The sequence below is a fragment of the Paralichthys olivaceus genome, chromosome 11, assembly GCF_024713975.1.
Source record: "Paralichthys olivaceus isolate ysfri-2021 chromosome 11, ASM2471397v2, whole genome shotgun sequence".
NCBI lineage: Eukaryota > Metazoa > Chordata > Actinopteri > Pleuronectiformes > Paralichthyidae > Paralichthys > Paralichthys olivaceus.
This window is the reverse complement of record NC_091103.1, coordinates 25833597-25856221: the sequence shown is the minus strand read 5'-3', so window position 1 is coordinate 25856221 and position 22625 is coordinate 25833597. Positions and strand designations below refer to the sequence as shown.

Genomic DNA, 22625 nt, shown 5'->3' with positions numbered 1-22625 from the left:
TTTGGTTTGGAATCCTCCTTTTCATATTTTTTTATACCATTCATATAATAAGGGTAGCAGAGTCAGGGAGAGAAGCCTGTCCGGGCTAAGCCCTCCCCCGCCTGTTCGGGCTGTGAACTCTGCCTCCCCCTACTCCCTCACTTTCATGAGGGAAGAGAGGTGAGGAAAGTGATTTTGTTTTAAAAAATGTCTAACTTTTTTAGGAATTGTTTCAATTGATTTAAATTAGATTGGATAAATAATATTAATAGTAATAGTAATAATAATAGTAATAATAATAATAATAATAATAATGATAATGATAATAATAATAAAAAATAATAATGTATGCGTACATGTATACACACATACAACTATATATGTACATATATACACACACACACATACATAAAATAATATGTTTATTTATTCCATCTTGTTTCATAACTATTTTTGTTTTATTTGTTTAAAGGGGAGAATCTGCTCCAGGTTTGTTCTGGCCACAGTCATGAACAGAACCTGTTGGTTCCATTCTTTGGCTTACGGCCTTGAGCATTAGTCCTGTGTTTGTCATCATTTTCATCCCCTTTTTTAAAATTTTTAAAATTTTAATTTAAAATGTTAATCATTAGGGTTAGGGAAAAGGGGGATTTGGTTAGGGTTAGGAAAAAGGGAAGTGGTTAGGATTAGAGAAGGGGAAGTGGTTAGGGTTAGGATCTAGGGCTAGGTTAATGGTTAGGTTTAGGCATGGGGCCACTGGTAAGGGGTTAGGGTTAGGGTTAGGGGTTAGGGAGTTAGGGTTAGGGTTAGGGTTAGGTAAGGGGATAATAGCCGAGCGTGTCCGCGTCCGGCCCTGCGGACACGCTATTTCCCCGGGTGCCAGAGACTCGGGACTTTGGCTACCCCCCCCCCCCCCATTTTCAGGGGGGCTCTTTCCGTTGGTGGCAGTGGCCGGCAGCTACGACCTACGGTTGTGGAGATATGGGCGAAAAACGACTCCCCGTGATAAGTGAATGGGACGGTCGGGAGTGAAACAGTGTGGAGGCCCAAATCGCTCCTCCAGAATAGTGTTAGGAGCACGTTTCAGGTCATAAGGGTTAGGGGGTCAGGGTATAGGGGCGAGAGGGGGTAAGAAGACGGCACAAACACTGAGATAAGCCATCCATCATATGACCTTTGACCTTTGCGGAGGTCGCACGGGTCTGAAACTCGGCACAGCTGTCAGACTCCACCCCCTGACAAGCATATGGAGATTTCAGATCCCCGGTCCAAAGCCTCGACGAGTTATCAGAGATAAGGCCTTAAAGGGCCTGAGAGGCTGTATAGAACAAAAAGAGGGGTGTGTCTGACCTTTGCGGAGGTCGCACGGGTCTGAAACTCGGCACAGCGGTCAGACCCCGTCCCCTGACAAGCATACGGAGATTTCTGATCCCCGGCCCAAAGCCTCGATGAGTTATCAGAGATAAGGCCTTAAAGGGCTTGAGAGGCTTGATTTAAAAAAAAAAAGCTCGGGTGTGGGTCTCTGAGCGGCCACCGGAGGGCGGGCACGGCCCTCCCTGAGCCCGAGCATCACATTTGCTGCAGACTGTAGCGGCTTGCACAGACAGATCCAAAGTGTGTCTGGTGCGGGTCCCTGAGCGGCCACCGGAGGGTGGGCACGGCCCTCCCTGAGACCGAGCATCACATGTGGTGCAGACTGTAGCGACTTTGCACAGAGAGATCCAAAGTGAACCGCTTTTGATTGGAAGCTCGTGGAAAGATGAAACCCACGTTCCCAGCAGCACAACAGACACATATTACTACTATATTATTATAAATGTGATCATTATATAGTGTTATTATTATTACATACACACAGACAGATCCAAAGTGTGTTACTATTATTACATTATTACATACTGTTGTTAACAATCACACGACCATCATGTCATCGGTACGGTTGCCATTAGTAGGAGTAGTACAAGTATTTCATTCTATGGTAGTATTTCATTCTATGGTTGTATTTCATTCTATTGTTGTATTTCATTCTTTTGTATTATGTATTGTATTTTAATGCAATAAAATCAATGTATTCAAGGCATTGTCCTTTGCAGCAAAATAAAACATGGATTTAAAACATCACACCAAACAGCAGCAACAGCAACAGCAGCAGCAACAACAACAACAACAAACTAAGAGAACAATAAATGATCATGATAATGAATGCGACGGTCAGGAGTGAAAAAAGTGTGGAGGCCCAAATCGTTCCTCCAGAATAGTGTTAGGAGCATGTTTGAAGTCATTTGTAGTCGTGGTGGTGGTGGTGGATTTTTTTGGGAGAGCATCCCATTTCTATTTCTACAGTAATTCTGTTCATATTTCCATATTTCTATTGATATTCCAATGATAATTCTGTTTCTATTAATACCGTTCATTCTGGTCATCCCGCCATATATGCAATATTTATACTCTTGATATCATCTAGATTTGCCACTGCCTGTTTCTATCTTTGAATGACTTGTATTTTTGATATTTGATATTTCATGTTGAATGTTGTTTGCACCGGGGATAAGAGGGAAACACTATTTCAATTCTCTGTATGTCCTGCACATATGGCATTATTGATAAGTGACAAGTTGACTTGACTTGAAGACTGATAAAGTTGATTCAAGATGTTGAAGCTTGAAAAAACTGTTGTGCTCAGTGGTCATTGACCTCCATCTGGTGGACGAAAAAAACCATTGCACCCACCTGATCAAGTCACAATCCCCATGATTCCCACACTCACAAAGCATTAAAAAGCAGTGATTTTGAGTGCAAATCAAATGGAAATGCAGTCAGTGGAAGCCAAAGACTATTGTTAGCCAAAGTTAAGTGTTTTAGTGTTTCATCTTGGACAGGGCCGAGTGGCTGAATGTTTTTTTTTTCCAATGAAGCAGCAGCAGAAGCACAACACATATTTCTCATATATTATTGTAAATATTATTATTATATAGTATTATTGTTACATACTGTTGTTAAGAATCACAATAGCATCATGTCATCAGTATACTCACCATAAGTAGTAGTAGTAGTAGAAGAAGTATTTCATTTTATTGTTGAATTTCATTCTATTGTGTTTTGTAATGTATTTTGGGGGGGAGTCTTGCTCACACGTGTTCCTATTTATCGTGGTTAAAACAAAACGTCTGAGAATCTCAGTGTATTTACCATTTTTTGGTTAATTAGTGGATAAAATATATTTGTAAAGTTTAATTCTCATGTTTTGAGAGTGGGATGTGTATTTTAAGGAGAAAAAATTATTTTAAAGTTGTAAAAATTCATAAGTAATTGAAATTTCTGAGTATTTTTTAAAATATTTTTTTTAATTTTAGGGAAATCCTTATTGGGATAGTAATTTGTTTATGATTCCAACTTTTGTTTAGGATTGGTGGTTGATATAAGGGAAATGAATGGAGAAAAATTCATTATTTAATCAACTCCCATGATCCTTTGGGAGTAGTGGAGCCAATCAGAGGAAAACGTTATTTTTATCAAGTTTAAAACCTGTTGTTGAATGTAAAATATTGTTTATAATCTAGTTTGAGTTGTAAAATAGAATTAGGAATAACATTTAAAATATCTCCTTATTAATTAATTCGTATATTTAAAAAAAAAAAATCATAAAAGTGATTTGGTTTGGAATCCTCCTTTTCATATTCTTTTATACCATTCATATATTAAGGGTAGCAGAGTCAGGGAGAGAAGCCTGTCCGGGCTAAGCCCTCCCCCGCCTGTTCGGGCTGTGAACTCTGCCTCCCCCTACTCCCTCACTTTCATGAGGGAAAAGAGGTGAGGAAAGTGATTTTGTTTAAAAAAATGTCTAACTTTTTTAGGAATTGATTTAAATTAAATTGGATAAATAATATTATTGTGATAGTAATAGTAATAATAATAATAATGATAATGATAATGATAATGATAATGATAATGATAATAATAATAATAATAATAAAAAATAATAATGTATGCGTACATGTATACACACATACAACTATATATGTACATATACTATACACACACAAACACATATAAAATAATATGTTTATTTATTCCATCTTGTTTCATAACTATTTTTGTTTTATTTGTTTAAAGGGAAGAATCTGCTCCAGGTTTGTTCTGGTCACAGTCATGAACAGAACCTGTTGGTTCCATTCTTTGGCTTACGGCCTTGAGCATTAGTCCTGTGTTTGTCATCATTTTCATCCCCTTATTTAAAAATTTTTAAATTTAAATTTAAAATGTCAATCATTAGGGTTAGGGAAAAGGGGGATTTGGTTAGGGTTAGGAAAAAGGGAAGTGGTTAGGATTAGAGAAGGGGAAGTGGATAGGGTTAGGATCTAGGGCTAGGTTAATGGTTAGGTTTAGGCATGGGGCCACTGGTTAGGGTTAGGGTTAGGGGTTAGGGTTAGGGGTTAGGGTTAGGGAGTTAGGGTTAGTGTTAGGTAAGGGGATAATAGCCAAGTGTGTCCGCGTCCGGCTCTGCGGACACGCTATTTCCCGGGGTGCCAGAGACTCGGGACTTTGACTACCCCCCCATTTTCAGGGGTGCTCTTTCCATTGGTGGCAGTGGCCGGCAGCTATGACCCATGGTTGTGGAGATATGGGCGAAAAACGACTCCCCGTGATAAGCAAATGGGACGGTCGGGAGTGAAACAGTGTGGAGGCCCAAATCGCTCCTCCAGAATAGTGTTAGGAGTACGTTTCAGGTCATATGGGTTAGGGGGTCAGGGTGTAGGGGCGAGAGGGGGTAAGAAGACGGCACAAACACTGAGATAAGCCATCCATCATGTGACCTTTGACCTTTGCGGAGGTCGCACGGGTCTGAAACTCGGCACAGCTGTCAGACCCCGACCCCTGACAAGCATATAGAGATTTCAGATCCCCGGTCCAAAGCCTGGATGAGTTATCAGAGATAAGGCCTTAAAGGGCCTGAGAGGCTGTATAGAACAAAAAGAGGGGTGTGTCTGACCTTTGCGGAGGTCGCACGGGTCTGAAACTCGGCACAACGGTCAGACCCCGTCCCCTGACAAGCATACAGAGATTTCAGATCCCCGGCCCAAAGCCTCGATGAGTTATCAGAGATAAGGCCTTAAAGGGCCTGAGAGGCTTTATAGAACAATAAGAGGGGTGTGTCTGACCTTTGCGGAGGTCGCACGGGTCTGAAACTCGGCACAGCGGTCAGACCCTGTCCCCTGACAAGCATACTCATTTTTCAGATCCCCTGCCCGAAGCCTCCATGAGTTATCAGAGATAAGGCCTTAAAGGGCTTGAGAGGCTTGATTTAAAAAAAAAAAAGCTCGGGTGTGGGTCTCTGAGCGGCCACCGGAGGGCCCTCCCTGAGCCCGAGCATCACATGTGCTGCAGACTGTAGCGGCTTTGCACAGACAGATCCAAAGTGTGTCTGGTGCGGGTCCCTGAGCGGCCACCAGAGGGTGGGCACGGCCCTCCCTGAGACCGAGCATAACATGTGGTGCAGACTGTAGCGGCTTTGCACAGACAGATCCAAAGTGAATCGCTTTTGATAGGAAGCTCGTAGAAAGATGAAACCCACGTTCCCAGCAGCACAACAGACACATATTACTACTATATTATTATAAATGTGATCATTATATAGTGTTATTATTATTACATACACACAGACAGATTCAAAGTGTGTTACTATTATTACTTTATTACATACTGTTGTTAACAATCACACGACCATCATGTCATCAGTACGGTTGCCATTAGTAGTAGTAGTAGTAGTACAAGTATATCATTCTATGGTTGTATTTCATTCTAATGTTGTATTTCATTCTATGGTTGTATTTCATTCTATGGTTGTATTTCATTCTATGGTTGTATTTCATTCTATGGTTGTATTTCATTCTATTGTATTATGTATTGTATTTTAATTCAATAAAATCAATGTATTCAAGGCATTGTCCTTTGTAGCAAAATAAAACATGGATTTAAAACATCACACCAAACAGCAGCAACAGCAGCAACAGCAGCAACAACAACAACAACAAACTAAGTGAACAATAAATGATCATGATAATGAATGGGACGGTCAGGAGTGAAAAACTGTGGAGGTCCAAATCGTTCCTCCAGAATAGTGTTAGGAGCAAGTTTCAGGTCATTTGTAGTCGTGGTGGTGGTGGTGGATTTTTTTTGGAGAGCATCCCATTTCTATTTCTACTGTAATTCTGTTCATATTTCCATATTTCTATTGATATTCCACTGATAATTTTGTTTCTATTTATACCGTTCATTCTGTTCATCCCACCATTTCTGCAATATTTATACTCTTGATATCATCTAGATTTGCCACTGCCTGTTTCTATCTTTGAATGACTTGTATTTTTGATATTTGATATTTCATGTTGAATGTTGTTTGCACCGGGGATAAGAGGGAAACACTATTTCAATTCTCTGTATGTCCTGCACACATGGCATTATTGATAAGTGACAAGTTGACTTGACTTGAAGACTGATAAAGTTGATTCAAGATGTTGAAGCTTGAAAAAACTGTTGTGATCAGTGGTCATTGACCTCCATCTGGTGGACGAAAAAAACCATTGCACCCACCTGATCAAGTCACAATCCCCATGATTCCCACACTCACAAAGCATTAAAAAGCATCGATTTTTAGTGAAAATCCAATGGAAATGCAGTCAGTGGAAGCCAAAGACTATTGTTAGCCAAAGTCAAGTGTTTTAGTGTTTCATCTTGGACAGGGCCGAGTGGCTGAATGTTTTTTTTTCCAATGAAGCAGCAGCAGAAGCACAACACATATTTCTAATATATTATTAGAAATATTATCATTATATAGTATTATTGTTACATACTGTTGTTAACAATCACAATAGCATCATGTCATCAGTATACTCACCATAAGAAGTAGTAGTAGAACAAGTATTTCATTTTATTGTTGTATTTCATTCTATTGTTTTTTGTAATGTATTTTGGGGGGATGCCTTGCTCACACGTGTTCCTATTTATCGTGGTTAAAACAAAACGTCTGAGAATCTCAGTGTATTTACCATTTTTTGGTTAATTAGTGGATAAAATATATTTGTAAAGTTTAATTCTCATTGTTTGAGAGTGGGATGTGTATTTTAAGGAGAAAAAAATATTTTAAAGTTGTAAAAAATTCATAAGTAATTGAAATTTCTGAGTATGTTTTAAAATATTTTTTTTAATTTTAGGGAAATCCTTATTGGGACAGTAATTTGTTTATGATTCCAACTTTTTTTAGGATTGGTGGTTGATATAAGGGAAATGAATGGAGAAAAATTCATTAAATATATATATATATATAAAATATCTCCTTATTAATTAATTCGTATATTTAAAAAAAAAATAATTAATGAAAGTGATTTGGTTTGGAATCCTCCTTTTCATATTTTTTTATACCATTCATATAATAAGGGTAGCAGAGTCGGGGAGAGAAGCCTGTCTGGGCTAAGCCCTACCCCGCCTGTTCGGGCTGTGAACTCTGCCTCCCCCTACTCCCTCACTTTCATGAGGGAAGAGAGGTGAGGAAAGTGATTTTGTTTAAAAAAATGTCTAACTTTTTTAGGAATTGTTTCAATTGATTTAAATTAAATTGGATAAATAATATTAATAGTAATAGTAATAGTAATAATAATGATAATGATAATGATAATAAAAAATAATAATGTATGGGTACATGTATATACACATACAACTATATATGTACATATATACACACACCCACATATATAAAATAATATGTTTATTTATTCCATCTTGTTTCATAACTATTTTTGTTTTATTTGTGTTGATACAGTTACATTTTGTTCTGTTGTTGCCTTTTAACTGAAGTGCCAGTATGTATGACATGTGTCAGATCAGCCTATGTTGTGGTGGCTGGTCATTATCCTGTCTGGTCAACAGACTGAGGCCCCTGCTGAAGAAATACAGAGTCACTGTGTACTTGTCTGGCCATGACCACAATCTGCAGGTATGTAAGTGAGTGCACGCTCAATCATAAAAAATATCATGTGTACATAGATTCATCAAGGAAGTGTATCTCAGTGTGTTGTTATTTGTCTGTCTGTCTCTTTGACAGTTATTTATTCTTTTTCATATCCCACTTATCACACTGTGTTTGAGAAGAGTATGTGCAAGATTGCCCCTCTCTGTACAGGCGGTGGCATTCACTAGTGGGTGCTACAAAGACTGTACTTGTTGATAGTTCAAAGCTAGTTGGCATCATTTTCTGGCACCAAGACTGGCATGTGCCCACATTACACAATCACAGGTTTTATACATTTCCAAAAATTAGAAACCATCCAGATAGTTATTGGGTTAAATGATACTTTGTTTCATTGGATATTACTGGTCAATATAATTAGTCATAAAGATGAAATCTTATTTATTTTATATGAGCACAGTGTTGACATATTGTTCCAGGAAGATGAGCATTTGTTTTTCCTGCAGTAGTATAACTTACAGTCCAACAATTGGCTTCAACTTATCTCAATGAAGTAAATGATTGCACAATGTGATGGCTACTGAGTAAAGACAGCATTAAGAATGGTACACTGTAAGCCTTATCTTCACTATGCAAGTCTGTATGGCACAAAATGACCGTAAAAAAACTAAAGTCACTGCACAACAGAAGCAGAAAGGGAGGGGGGATTGAAAAGATGGAAACAATAACATAGAATGATACACTGTGATGGAATATCTGGTAACTTCATCTACCACTTGTATGATATGGTTTTATATTTAATTTTATAATTACCTCAACATTATGAAGTTATCTGTGTGTCTGTAAAACACGTTGGAGCAAGAGGAATCTACTGTGCAATGTGAGTGTTGCAGTCTAAGCATACAGATGTGTTGATTGTCAATATGTGTGTGTCAGTGTAAGAGGGAATCAATGTGCTGCATAAAGCCCTACAATGAAATAAGATTGGAAACAAGTGGTGGATATGAGAACAGTTCAATCAGGAGAGACTTTAACTTGACAGTTGAATAATTTTTTTTATTTCTATGCAATTAAGTCTTTTGGCATTTTGACCCCTATGTGATGTCATCGGCATCAGAGGGGTTGATGGAGAAATAATTATGAATGACTCTGCTGGACTGGACCATGGCTTCGGATTAAACCGGAAGAGATTGGGTTGAAGGGGAGTTACAGCGGATCACTAATGATAGCTGACTGCCGGGGAGAGGAGAAAGGATTTCAAATTTGATCACAACCGCACGACTGGCTGGATGAGATTGTGGCAATATCTGAATGGCCATTCAAAATGCCCACAATCAGCTGATTAATAAGAAGAAATATATATAGAGAGATAGATTTGTGAGTAATTGAATATTTCAAATTTCAAATTTATATAGCACGGTATCACAACAAGCAGTTGTCTAAGTATGCTGCACAAAAGTCCAAGTCCAAGAAGAAACACAAAATCCAACTTGTTCCACACCGAGCAAGCATGAGCAACAGCGGGGAGGAAAAACTCCCAGGTGTAAGAAACCTCCGGCAGAACTGGGCTCTGTGTGGACGGCCTCTGCCAGGAACGGTTTATGAGACAGTCTTCCTGAATTATACTTCCTACTTATACTGCGCAGCATCATGTTGCAGCTGAATACCCCTCATCTTACCCTCCTCTTCCAAACATGAAAGAGAACCTGTGGCAGCCTTCACTTGTCATAAAAACTCAAGAGGCATTTAGTTTGTCCAGTTTTTACTACTGTAAAAACATGGCGGACTCTGTAGAGAGGACCTGCTCCCCATGTAAATATAAAGTATTTGAATATAAATGGCTCATTCTAAGAAAAAGACAATCGTACAATTTAGATAAAACACACTAGTGAAAACATCACTAGGATTACTTTGTATTCAGTTTCTGCTCCCTTTCACCTAAATCATACACACTGAACCTTTAATGAATTTTGTCGCTGTATTTTGGTCTAATTGAGCACAACATTGATGCCTTTAATGCTGTCTGTCTCTGTATTTTTAACAGTTCATCAGAGAGGATGATGGGAGCTCATATGTAGTCAGTGGGAGTGGGGTGGTCAGCGATCCTGACACCACTCACCAGGACAGTGTTCCTCAGTCCTGGCAGCTCTACTCCAGTCCTGTCAATCACACCATAGGAGGTGTGGCTTACTTCCAGGTCACTAAGCATAAGATGACAGTCACCTTCATGCAGACTAACGGAAATGTGTTTACCGCACAGAGCTGCCAACACGTATAGTCAGAAGTAATGGAATGCTCTAAAACTGAAGATATGATTACTGATATCTTTGGGTGATGGCATGTTACTATTAAGTGAAATGTGTATATTCATAGTATTTTGTACTGTATGTCATGTTTTACACATGTAACAAAATATAAACTGTTTTATGTCTTTTGTTGTGCATTGTATTTCATGATGGAGGCCTCAATGTGCAGGATGAATTATAGCTCTACTTGCATACAAGTAAGTAGTAGAGCAATAGTAGAGCCAAGTTGAGCATTGTTAGGTTTGCAACCAAAACATCTGCTCTGGCATTTTCACTCAAAATTGGACCAAATTAATATTTGATTGTCATATTACTGCTTTTATTTGTTCAAGTTTTTATTTACTTTGCTTGCTTTTCAGTCAAAGCACTTCCGTTTTTTAAAGTGCTATATGAATAAAGTGTATTAGTAGTAGTAGTATCATTATTATTATTATTATTATAGTATTCAAGTGAGTTTACTATGAGTGAGTGACTACAACAAGTTTCTGGAATCAGTGTGGGCGCCCATCTGCCTTGACTAGAGGAGAATAATGGAGGAGAGGAGAGATGAGTGGATAAGAGGGGAGAGAAGAGAGAGAGAGAGACAGAGAGAGACTGTTGTTGTCATAAAAATATAAATATAATGAATAGTGATACATTGAGATGCAATTATATTATTAATAATAACAGTTTATCATCATCAGCATAATCATAATATGGTGGTAGTATTAGTAGTGAAATTTGGAGAGAGAGGGAGAGAGATAGAGAGATGGAAGCACAAACAATGGACTTTAGTTACATGAAGTAATATGATAAAAATATGGGGCCACAGGCACAGTTCAGTGCATGTTGGGAGTTGTAGAAGAAAATTGTTGTTTTCTCTATTTCATTTGATATTTTTATGCACCTTTCAAGTTCCTGCTTTTCTTCATGACATCGATCTTTGTGTTTACTGTATCTACTTTCCCAGGAGGATGGCTTTTGAGACAGCTTTCCTGATTACATGTTGTTATGGCCTGGCTGGCTGAGACCATAACAATAATAATAATAAATGTATTTATACATAAAATGCAGCTAAAATGTATTATCATAGCAACAGGTCTTGAGTTGTTTCTTAAAACTATCAACAGAAGAAGCTTGTCTGATGTGTGGTGGGAGTTTGTTCCAAACCTTTGGATAGCATAGCATAGGAAAGCATAGCAAGAGAAAGCTGCTTCCCCAAACCTTTTATAGTTTGTTTTTGGGACATTGAGCAAGCCCGCTGTAGACGACCTGAGGGAATGATTTGTAACATATTCCGATAAACAGTCAGAGATGTATGACGGTGCTGTACCATTAAGAGAATTAAAAACAAGTAAAATATTTTTAAAATCAATCCTCAGTGATGCTAGAAGCCAGTGTAAAGACACTAAAATAAGAGTAATATGGAATCTTTTACTATTTCTCATTAAAACCATGGCTGCTGAATTTTGCAAAAGCTGTAGGCGATCGATGGATTTTTTCGGTAATCCTGAATAAAGTGCATTACAGTAGTCCAGGCAAGAAAGTATAAAAGCATGAATCAACTTTTTGGCAGTTTCCAAAGTGAGGTACAGTCTTACTCTTGCAATGTTTCTTAAATGATAAAAGGCAATCTTTGTGACATTGTTATGTGTGGATTAAAATCTAGTCCTGAGCAACACCCAGGTTCTTTATTTTTGATTTGTTTTGCTGCTCTAACTTTGCTGATAATCTTTTGTCCTTGAACATCAGTACCAATTACAAGATTTTCAGTTTTATTTTCACAGGCAATTTATAACTTGGTTTGGCGCATCAGAGTCATCTGGCATTAAATAAGGGAAGACACATGATGGATCAGATTTTTCAAAGAACTAAAACAAAAAAGAAATTCAACTGAAACGGCTGACAGGAACTGAATTCCAGACCAAAACAATATCAAATTAATGCTACAGAAATCAAAACTCATCTGAATGGCAGGATAAGCATGGCTATTATTATATGAGGCAGTGGCCAGCTACCTCTACTTCACTGATGGCCCCCAGCTCCAGCCAAAGCAGGATCTTGCAACACAAGACACACAAGCAAGTATACCTAGGCAAGATGCTGAACCCCAAATTGCCCTTCATTGAAATAAAAACTGTATGAATATGTGTGTGAATGGGTGAATTGCAAACTGTATTGTAAAGTGCTTTGAGTGATCATCAAGACTAGAAAGGTGCTATATAAATACAAACCATTTACAAGCTCTCACATCACAGTGTGAATTCAATTTACTTGAACCCCCAATGCATACAGATATGCCACATCAGCAGGGGTGCTGAAGGTGTTTATCACATGACTTAGTGAATGATTGGAACATAATTGTATAATAAATTAGCCTGTCCAGGACTTCCTGGAGTTGTATTCACATTTATTTTCACAGAGACCCCTCCATCGGCAAAGAGATGAGTAGATAATGAGTGAATTTTCTTTTTGCGTTGAACTATCCATTTAAGTGATGATTCAAAACCTAAACTCTGAATGTTGACCATTAGAAAGAATTGTACTGCCTTGTGTGATGTCTCTCCCCACTCTGCAGTGAGTAAAACACATCTGAACAAGCCACAACATTTTTATTCTTTCACAGAATTCCCCAAGTGGTCGACAGGTAACAAATGCATGGAATACTTTTTCAGCATTCTTTGAGACGAGATGTTTCTCATTTTCATATTTTGTAGGTGGAAGAAGGCTGTCCCAGAGGCTTGTTTTCATGTAACTCCAAGGTTCCCCACAGTAAAGCTGGGGGCCAGGCTTAAGCCATGCAAGATAACTGGGTTCAGACCAAGCTGCAACATCACGGGCTGAGCTCTGAGGCCAATACGGAAGTGCAAATAACTGCAGTTCACTGGGTGGCCACTTGAGACTGGCTCCAACGCCAGACTTTAGAGCAGAATTAAACCTGTTTACAGCCTGGTTCAAAAAACGGTTTTATTCTCAAACAGTAAGTTCTTCCTTCATGACAACTCTGGGGAGGGGTGATTTTTTTTCTAACTCGCTCGTTTAGATAATATAGAGGTTTGAAATTGTGAATGATTATCACTTGATTGACATGTGACGTCACCGTTAGCTCGTCACTCTGGCTGTTAGCCTGTGGTCTGCTCGGCTTCACCTGAGCTAACAGGCCAATCCCCGTCACCGAGCACGAGCGGAGTCTGTGGAGGAGTTTTCACTCACATGTCGGATGAATATCATCGTTTGTTGTTCGGCTGATGTCCTGACGGAGAAGTGGAAGACGTCTGTGCTGCAGTGTCTGTGGTGAGTAAAGTACTGTCTTTGATTTACGTGTCAGTAGTGATGAGGCCTCCTTGAGGCCTCCTTGAGCTCACCGGTCGTAGCCAGAGGTGTGTTCCATCCAGGGCCGAAGGTGATGTTGCTTACTGGGGGGTTAACCCCCTTCACTTTCACCAGCAATTGGAAAACAACTCACCGGAGCTCCGCTTCATATCAACTCGTTACACTATAATGTGATCCATATAACGTTATTAAAGATTTAAAAAACAACAAAGATCTTACCAGCCTATACACCTCTCCTACACAGGGGAAGACCACGCCTCCATGACACACACTTTCATCAGAAATGAAACTTATCTCTCTCTCTCTCTCAAGTGTCTGTGTGTGTCGGGTCAGATCAAGGTGATCAGTGGGACCTTTCATGTGACACCTGCATTTAGAGACGCGGTCTTTCAGTCGCCTGCAAAGACCCCCTCCTTTGCGCTTACCGCTCTGAACGCTGTCTCTGTCCATGCGCACTGTATGGAAGCCCTTGATGGTGGTGTTGTCGTCGGGAACATCCTGGTGCAGCCATGTCTCCGTAAAGCACATTAAACTACACTCACGATACTCCTTCTGACTTTGGACCAGTGCAGTCAGCTCGTCCATCTTATTCCCCAGCGATCTCACGTTTCCCATGACAACGGAGGGAAGACTCGGCTTATAGCTCTTCTTGATAAGTCTTTGTTGTTTCACAGCCTCCCTTTTCCTCTGTAGTTTTTTGCGTCCTCTGCATCCCCTGTGTGTCCGTATCAAGATTTCAGCCGGAATATCGTTGTCCGTGGTCACCGGAGGTCGCTCGCTCTCTCCAACTCCACGCAGGGAAAGACCGCGTCTCTAAATGCAGGTGTCACATGAAAGGTCCCGCTGACCACCTTGATCTGACCCGACGCACACACACACACACACACACACACACAGACACGTGAGAGAGAGATAAGTTTCATTTGTGTGTGTCGTGGAGGCGTCGTCTTTCCCTGTGTGGCAGGAAAGGTGCAAAGGTAAGATCTTTCTTGTTTTTAATTTTTAATAACATTATACGGCTCACATTATAGCGTAACAGGTTGATATGATGAAATTATCAAATGTCTGCTGCAGAAGAGTGTTGTAAGAGTAGTGTGGCTCCTTTAAGAGAAGGGGCAGTGTATATGTGTACGCCACACATATACACGCTGTATGGAGTGGGAGAGAGCGAGCAAGAGAGAGCGAGTGGGAAGGATGAGAGACGGTGAAGGCAGCAGGGGCAGACAAGTCCCTTTCAGGTAATGCAATAACTTTATTACAGTTTCCCTTTTTCCAAATTAACAACTGAGACGATCCCTCATGCGATTAGTTTATCATTAATACCACGGCTATTTTGTATGCTACTTCAACTGTTCTTTTATGGGGTGCAGTTTGTAAAGCAGCTCACGCTGAAAATAACAGCAACATTTTGTCACATTTAGCTTCAAACCATGTTTAAAAAAATTTTGAGAGTCACTTTTTTGCACATTTACAACAATATTTGTTAACTTAGAGATATTTTGAATATTTAAATCCAAATGTTAAATGTTACACTTAAATGTTAAATATAAATGCTAAATATAAATCTAAATGTTAAATTTAAATCTAAATCTAAATCTAACTATGCAATCTAAATGTTAAATCTAAAAGTTAAATCTGAATCTAAAACTAAATGTTAAATCTAAACCTAAATGTTAAATCTAAATCTAAATGTTAAATCTAAATCTAAATGTTAAATCTGAAACTAAATCTAAATTTTAAATCTAAATGTTAAATCTAAATCTAAATGTTAAATCTGAAACTAAATCTAAATTTTAAATCTAAATGTTAAATCTAAATCTAAATGTTAAATCTTAATCTAAGTCTAAATGTTAAATCTAAATGTTAATTCTAAATCTAAATGTTAATTCTAAATCTAAATGTTAAATCTGAATCTAAATCTAAATATTAAATCTAAATGTTTCGGGTGAAACTAATTATTTAACTAATATGCAAATTCAAATGCCGGTAACAGGAAGTACCAAAATAAAAGCTCGAGGAGGTCAGAGTGTGTTTATAGTGGCAAATAATGGAAAAAAAAACATCTTATCCGGGGAAATGGACTCTTGGACATGGAATATCGTGTTAATAACTACGTAAAATAACAAACATGTTTGGAGAAACTTTATTTGAAGAGTACTTTGAGTTTTTAGTGTCACTTTTATGAAGACGATTCACGATATTCCATGTCCAAGACTGTTTATTTGTATAGCGCTAAATCATAATATACATTATCTCAAGGAACTATACATAGAAGGTCAAGACCTTCAAATCTTGTTTAATATAAAGAAACATAACAGTTCCCACAATGAGCAAGCACTTTGGTGACTGTGAAGAGTAAAAACTCCCTCACTTACAGGGAGAAACCTCTAGCAGAACCAGGTTCAATATGGACGGTCATCTGCCTCTACTGGTTGGGGTGAGCAGAGAAAAATGGGGAGAGAAGAGAAATAGTGGGGAGGGGGAGGCGAGAGAGACCGGAACACTTGAGCACCATCAGGTGCTCAAGTGTTCAGCTCTTACTAGTTCTAGTTACTTACTAGTCAGCTCTTACTAGTTAAAATGTAAAGAAACACAGTGTAAAGAAGTTATTGATTATCAATGATGGCAGCACCAATTAATATAATAATTAATTAAGTATTGTTGTTAATAATAATAATAATAATAATAATAGTTGTTCTCCTTCAGTTCTGGAGTCAGAGGTATCTGCAATGAGAGAGAGAAAGAGAGAGAGGGACTATGGGAGAAAAGAGACACGTCAATAACATAGTTTTTGACATTTATTAAAAAAAATGAATGAGTGGGGGGGGGGGGGGGGGGGGGACGACAGAGACAGAGAGAAGTGGAGAAGTGCTCTGTGGATGATGGGAGTTTTCCCTGCAGTCTAGACCTATAGTAGCTTAAGGGATGGTTCAGGACTCACCTGATCCAGCAAGGCTTTATCAAAAAGGAATGTTTTAAGTTTAACCGTAAATGCACAGAAGTTGTCTGCCTGGTAGCTGAATGCTCTACCTCCTGTTCTACTCTTACAGACTCTTGGAACCACAAGAGAGCCTGTGTTTTGGGAATGAAAACACCTACTGTAGATGCTTGAGAGAGAGTCTGAGCCAGGGACAGTAAATATGGTTGAGGTTCCATCAATAAGGTGAATAATTAAAAATGTGATACCTTATAATATACTGTGATGTAAACTGTGTTCTGAGAATGTTTTGGAAATCTGTGGGGATTTATGTAGATAACATTTATTTGACAACTTGTACCATTTCTATTTGGGGGGGCAATTCACGGCTATGCTCAGTATCAAATTCTAAATCCACATTAAAAAATTGAGGAGTAAAAAAATATGAAAAGATGAGGAGGGGGGTTGATTTTCATGTGATTTTTATTGTGTTGTAGACTGGTTTGTTTTAAATGTCCCCCAGGCAAAATGGAACGTGTGTAACTTGTAGTGACTACAGTATCAGTATAGTGCCTGGAAAAGATAATTTTGGATACATGCCTCGAGCTGCAACTGACAACTGACACAGAAAGTAATGCATGTAAGACACATTGTCATCATCCACAGGGTCTCCTCCTGTGTCCTTTCACCTCCCCTCTATAATGTGTATACTGATGACTGCCGCAGCTGGCATGACAACAGATTACTTTTCAAATTTGCTGATGACTCTGTGACAGTCAGTCTCCTCCATGCAGATGAGAACAACCATGGTCCCATTGTGGATTGTGAATCTGTATTGGTGTGACTGTGCATTTTTACTACTAAATGTGACAAAAACCAAGGACATGAGTTTTAGGCATCAGTCCTCAAACTCTTAGAATACTATCATCAAGGGACATGTGGTAGACTTTGTAGAGAACTACAAGTACCTTGGGATGATTATTAACTATGATCTCTCTGATGTTCCTGATGATGGCTGTTTGTATTACAGATAGCAAGTGGCTGATCCCTTATTCAGTAGAACATGTACTTGTACAATGTAACCTGTACAATGCTCAATGATATATATATCCATTTCAGATTTCTGCAACATACCTTGTAATTTTATCCATAATTAATTATGAAAATAAATCCAGTTTATGATTTTTGATATATGACAATTTGATTGTGACTGATCATAATTCAAGGTCAGCTTTAATTTGCCTCAATTCAAGATACTTTAAATTAAGTTTAAAGTGAGAATGTCATCGTAGAAATCCTGAACTTGAATTGTGACTAATGAAGCATTGTGTTAGTTCATGCAGGACACAGAGTCATGTGCTCAGCTACCGATAGGTTTATGGGTACTCGTCAGTCACCCACCAATCACAGCCCATTCTCTCACCAAATTGGTCTCTTTAAATACGACCTCATCCTCACTGATCCCTGCTCAGCTCTAACACTTTTAGCACTGTAATGGAAATGTTACATTTTTGTATGTATGGTGGCTTAAGAGACTTGAGTTTTATGGCCTTGAGAAACCACAACTTTATGGTATCTTTTAGTATCTCTGATTGGGATCAAACAACTGGGTTCTCACAGGGGGGGTCATCCACAGAACATGTAAACAAAAGGACAGGATGTCTCCTCCACTGAGTGAAACTAAAGAAGGGTAATATATACGTTTGCATGCTTAGTGGGAGGGGGCTGTGAGTTATAAGAACACAGATTCTCCTATGTTTTTTGCTCATTTGTGCATGTCAATCAGGTGATGTGTACTAATGAGTCCATCTGCAGATGCTGAATTAAACTTATAGAAAGAAGTGTTTGACTTTGTGCTTGTTTCACAGAAATTGCCGCCGCAGCAGAGAGTACAAACACGGTTGTGGTAAATTATCTTAACCAAAGTACCTTGCCTGCTACGCCCACTGGGGGGTTCTGCATATGTTCCCTGTCTTAACTTAGCACGCTGCTCAGCTAACCAGGGAACATCCAAAGAATGGAGCCTTCAGCGCCAATCATAACTGTGTCCCCATTGGCAACAAATGGGTAAATCATAACAAAGGGTTCCTGACTGAACTCGGAATTAAATGGTTAATATCTGAAACTATAATAGTTCAACTGAATTGTAGTTATCTAATGTTATTTTAATGCTACCATTACCTGTCTTGACATGTACCGTAGATGCTTGAGAGAGTGTCTGAGCCAGGGACAGTAGACATCACTGAGGTTCCATCAATAAGGTGAGTATTGAAACACATGATATTCTACAATATACTGTGATGTAGATTCTCAGAAAGTTACAGAAATTTGTGGGGAAAAATTGTTTGCAGATGCTATGAATGTCGTGTTAATTTCTGACACTCAGTTCACATTTATAGAGTTGGCTTGTTTTGTCAAGAAACCATCCATGTAAAATAAAAGAACATGGAAGAAATTATTTATCATGTATTGCTATATTTATTTCTTTATCTGAATTCTCTGAATTTTTATCAGAACTAGTTCTTAAAACAGATCAAATCATTATAGCCGGTGATTTCAATATTCATGTAGATGTTGCCAATGACAGCCTTAGTTCAGCATTTAAATCAATAATAGACTCGATTGGTTTCACTCAACATGTGAATCAACCGACCCACTGCCTGAATCACACTCTTGATCTTGTCCTGACATATGGCATTGACATAGAAAATATAACAATATTCCAACAGAACCCGCTTCTGTCTGACCATTTTTTACTTACATTTGAATTCTGAATTGTTAATTACGTCAATTCTGGACGGAAAGTCTATTACAGTCGATGTTTATCTGACAAAACTGTTTACAAATTTAAACAACTGCTCCCCTCCTCACTTCCCTCTCAGCCATGTGTCAGTACAATACAAGAAGATTATCAAAACCTTACTCCCACACTAGTTGATAACTTTGTAAATAGTACTGCAGCCTCACTAAAAACAGCACTTGAAGCTGTCGCCCCATTAAAAAAGAAGAAAGTAAATCAGAGGAGATTAGCTCCGTGGTATAATTCCCAAACGCGCGTTCTAAAACAGACATCGCGGAAGCTAGAAAGGAAGTGGCGTTCCACCAATTGCCAAGACTTCCACCTAGCCTGGAAGAATAGCCTTATAAATTACAAAAAAGCACTTAGAAATGCCCAAACCTCTTATTATTCATTACTAATAGAAGAAAATAGGAACAACCCCAGGTTCCTCTTCAGCACTGTAGCCAGGCTGACAGAAAGTCACACCTCTACTGACCCATCTATTCCTCTAGATCTGAGAAGCAATGACTTCATGAGCTTCTTCGCTAATAAAATTACAACCATCAGGGATAAAATCCACCACCACCTCCCAGTGAATAACACGGATACATTGTCTGGTCCTGAAACCGTAGCACCAGATTTATGTCTAAACAAATTTTACTCTATTGATCTTCCTGAACTGACCTCGTTAGTTTCATCATCTAAACCAACTACTTGTCAGCTGGACTCTGTTCCAACTAGACTTTTTAAAGAAGTCCTCCCCCTAATTGACAGTTCCATTTTAAATCAGATTAATATGTCTTTGCTAACCGGCTACGTACCACAGGCTTTTAAGGTAGCCGTTATTAAACCTCTGCTTAAAAAGCCTACGCTTGATCCAGAGGTTTTAGCTAACTATAGACCCATATCCAACCTGCCCTTCATTTCCAAAATCCTAGAAAAAGCCGTTGCTAACCAGCTGTGTGGTTACTTAGATAGTAACGTTTTATTGGAAAAATTTCAGTCAGGATTTAGAACCTATCACAGCACAGAAACAGCACTATTGAAAGTCACTAATGACCTTCTTATGGCATCAGATGATGGACTTGTCTCTGTCCTCGTCTTGTTGGACCTTAATGCAGCCTTCAACACAATAGATCATAAGATTCTGCTACAGAGATTAGAACAACATATAGGAATTAAAGGAACAGCACTACACTGGTTTAAATCATATTTATCAGATAGATTCCAATTTGTTAATGTTAACAATGACTCCTCCATGCACATGCAAGTTAATCATGGAGTTCCACAAGGTTCTGTCCTTGGACCAATACTGTTCACCTTATATATGCTCTCCTTAGGCAACATTATCAGACAGCACCACATACAATTCCACTGCTATGCAGACGACACCCAATTGTATATTTCCATGAAGCATGATGAATCTAATCGCCTAGTTCAACTTCAGGAATGTCTCAAAGATATCAAGGCGTTGATGACCCAAAATTTTCTACTTTTAAACTCAGACAAAACTAAGGTTGTTGTAATTGGCCCTAAACATCTCAGACAAACACTGTCTGACCAGATAGTCACTTTGGATGGTGTCAGTCTGGCTTCCAGCTCCACTGTGAGGAACCTTGGAGTGTTGTTCGACCAAGACATGTTATTTGACCCCCATATTAAACTAGTGTCTAGGACGGCTTTCTTCCATCTGCGCAATATTAACAAAATTAGAAACATCCTGTCTAAGCAGGATGCTGAAAAACTAGTCCACGCGTTTGTAACCTCTAGATTAGATTACTGCAACTCTCTATTAGCAGGATGCTCCATGAAGACTGTTAAAAGTCTCCAGTTGGTCCAAAATGCTGCAGCACGAGTGCTGACAGGAACTAGAAGGAGAGATCATATCACTCCTGTCTTAGCTTCCTTACATTGGCTCCCGGTAAAATTTAGAATAGAATTCAAGATCCTGCTCCTCGCTTTTAAAGCCCTCAACAATCACGCCCCCTCATATATCAAAGAGCTGATAACACCTTATTATCCAAGTAGATCACTTCGTTCCCAAAACACAGGCTCTCTAGTGGTTCCAAGAGTCTGTAAGAGTAGAGCAGGAGGTAGAACATTTAGATATCAGGCTCCTCTCCTGTGGAACCAGCTCCCACTCTGGGTTCGGGAGGCAGACACTGTCTCAGCATTTAAAGTAAAACTAAAAACCTTCCTCTTTGACAAAGCCTATAGTTAGGGCTGGATCAGGTGAGTCCTGAACCATCCTTTAGTTGTGCTGCTATAGGTTTAGACTGCTGGGGGAACTCCCATCATGCACTGAGCACTTCTTCACTTCCCTCTGTCTCTCTGCCCCCCACACCTGTTTATTTATTTATTTATTAGTTTTAACATGTCATCATGTCAAAGTGTCACTTTGTCCTCCCATAGTCCCTCTGGCTCTTCTCTCTATCTCGTTTCAGATAACTCCGGCACCGGGACTACAGGACAACAACGACCACCATCACCATTGTCTTCATTTATTACAATAACTCAGCAATTCATTAATATATCTAGTCATGTTGTAGATCTATACATTGTTATTGTTATGGTTAGTCTTGATTTTGATGGTGCCAAATTGTTACTGGTCTCTCTCTCTCCACCTCATCTCTCTCTTCTCTCCCCCGCTTTCCAACCATCTCTCCTTTCCTCCCCCCTTACTTTTCTTTCCTCACCCCAACCGGTCGAGGCAGATGACCGCCCACATTGAGCCTGGTTCTGCCAGAGGTTTCTCCCTGTTAATGAGGGAGTTTTTCCTCTCCACAGTCGCCTGTGCTTGCTCATTGTGGGAACTGTTGGGTTTCTCTATGTTAATATTGTTTTAAGGTCTTGACCTTTAAATGTAAAGTGCCTTGAGATAATGTAAATTATGACTTGGCGCTATATAAATAAAATTGAATTGAATTGAATTGAATTTACCATTTGCACATTCAGTATGGCCAGAGGCATTATGTTTTCAAGTTGTCCATCCATCTGTCAGTCCCATTCATGTGAATGCGATATCTCATGAACAACTACGTTATGTTAGTCAAAGGTCAAAAAGTCAAGCTCACATGGCTTTGCATTGTTTTGAATATAATTTATCAAGATTGTCCAAAGGAAATATAATTACATGTGGCACAAACATTCATTTGGACTCAATGATGACTTGAATAGAATTCAGTTGTCAAAGATCAAATGGCAAGGTCACTAGGACCTCACAAAGCACACTTCTTGCCTTGTATATGTGATATATCCGAAATGCCTTCAGGGAATTCTTTCACATTTGCCACAAACATTCACATGAATTTGGGTTTCATTTTGGTAGCCAAATGTCACAGTGTTCTCACAAAGTATGTAAATATTTTT

General features: G+C 38.9%; 1 long non-coding RNA gene across 1 annotated transcript; it reads left to right on the top strand.

The window, feature by feature from the left end:
* The first annotated feature begins 18275 nt into the window (after positions 1–18275).
* On the top strand, positions 18276–22191 carry LOC138412015 (uncharacterized). The gene is made up of 3 exons (XR_011244531.1): positions 18276–18544; positions 18680–18738; positions 21701–22191. It is a non-coding gene; the product is annotated as an uncharacterized lncRNA (long non-coding RNA).
* The last annotated feature ends 434 nt before the right edge of the window (positions 22192–22625 follow it).